The sequence below is a fragment of the Enhydra lutris genome, unplaced genomic scaffold, assembly GCF_002288905.1.
Source record: "Enhydra lutris kenyoni isolate GAN:26980312 unplaced genomic scaffold, ASM228890v2 scaffoldscaffold13, whole genome shotgun sequence".
Lineage (NCBI taxonomy): Eukaryota > Metazoa > Chordata > Mammalia > Carnivora > Mustelidae > Enhydra > Enhydra lutris.
This window is the reverse complement of record NW_019154097.1, coordinates 11212146-11214221: the sequence shown is the minus strand read 5'-3', so window position 1 is coordinate 11214221 and position 2076 is coordinate 11212146.

The following is a 2076-nucleotide window of genomic DNA, read 5'->3' as shown; positions in this document are numbered from 1 at the left end:
ATACAACCTTGAAAAGTCTTCATTGACAAGGTTCTGTTGTATTTCCAGAGGACCTTTAAAATTTCCTTTTTCTGTATGTCTTTTCTTCTTAGTTTTTCCATGCTCATGTTTTCAGTTATCTCTATGCTGTTTAGCATTTTCTTTTCTCACAGCATTCTCTACATGATATAGCATTATAGAGATAGAATTAATGATTGCCTCTGGGGAGAGTTTATAGCCAGTGTTAATGGAATAAGAATTTATAATTCCAGAACTATACCTCTATTTCTAAATTTAGAACTTGGTGTACCTCGAGTATTGATTATTAATTCACTCTTTCTAAACAGTGTCTCTGCTGCAAATGTTTTCTTTCACAGTAATGTCTATATAAGACAAAATTCATTTCAATTTAATGAAAAGAAATTATTGACTCTAGAACTTAGGAATTCAAAGCCAATTTCATTTTAAAAATTATCCTATATGATATTTTTATATGTATAGATATATAATGAAAGTTCCTAGATCTATATGGACCAATAACAGTGCTTTTAATTTACTTAACTAAGGGCCTTGTCATAGGATATCCATGCATTGTGAATATTTTATGAAGTAAATCTGAAAAAATTCACAAAAATACTGAAGAAAGAATGTGTGTGGTTACACACACACACACACACACACACATTAACACATAGATATATCTGATATATATATCTGATATTTTATGTATATATGAGATAGTGCTAAATTTTGTCAAGATTTTTTTCAAATACAAAGAATATAACATTTTAGTAGTTATGATGCCTAAGTTAGAACATTTTAGTTTTCAGTAGCTTATTTTAAACTTTTTATTTTGTCATAATTTCAGTCTTAAGACATGTGGTAATAATAGACTTAAATTTTCTTCTTTGGTAGCAAATAACCTAAGATATTTTACCTTAAAATTAGAAATTTTTAATGCAGGTAACAAGAAAGTGTATCAGTCATCCAAATTTATTGCAAGAAAATCTTATTTCTCTTGAAATTTAGAGATCAATTTATTACAATGAAAAGCTGTTTTACTCTTCATTTAAATTTATACATTTTGTTTACAGTCTACCTGAAAATATACTGACCCTATCCCTAAGTATATTCATGAGAATTTATTTATTTATTTATTTAGGACTAGAAATGAGCTCTATATGAAGCAAAAAAAAAAAAAAAGTTCCATTTTCTTGGACATTTAACCAAAATTAATGATGAAATTAGAAAACATTCATTGTTACCAGAAAATGCTATATTTTACATGATAAATATATTTTTCCTGAGAATTAAAATATGTGTATTTCTTTGGTTTTGATTAGAACATTAATTTTTTTCTTTCTCCAATAAAGCCTGAAAATGCTGATTCTATTTAAGTTGAGCCACCAAAGAAAACTTGGATTAGAGCTGACTTTGTTGGAAGGGTGAATAGAGATATAAATTTAGTGATCAAAATTTTTGCTTGGTAGACATAAGCAGAAGTCGTGGAATGGGAATTTGAAGACCAGCATTCTCACCCAAATTCTATCACTGAGATATAATAAAAGCTTGAAATATTACTCAATCTCATTTGACCTCAGTCTATTCATTAAGGGGTATTAGAGATAATCTCTCAGATTTCACCAGTTAAAATATCTACATAGTATAGAAAATCCAAATTTTAGAAAGTTTAGAAAATTTGATACATCTAAAAGAGGTATTATAAGATTGAAAAACCAAGAAAAGTGTTTTTGCAAGAAAAAGGTACAAATAAGAGATTCTTTAAGTAGGGTAAGTAACTCTTCCAAGGTTAGCCACCTAATCCTAGATACTAATGCTTTTTTTCATTATGGTAATAACACTTAAAATGAGATCTGTTGTCTTAAAAACTTTTAAGGTACACAGTACAGTATTGTTAACTAATACATGATGTACAGCAGATCTCTTTAACTTCATCTTGTATAACCGAAACTTAGTACCTGTTGAAGAGCAAATCGCCATTTCTCCCTCCCTCTAACCCCTGGAAACCACTATTAAACTCTCTGTTTCTATGAGCTTGACTATTTTAGATGTCTCATATAAGTGGAATCATGTAGT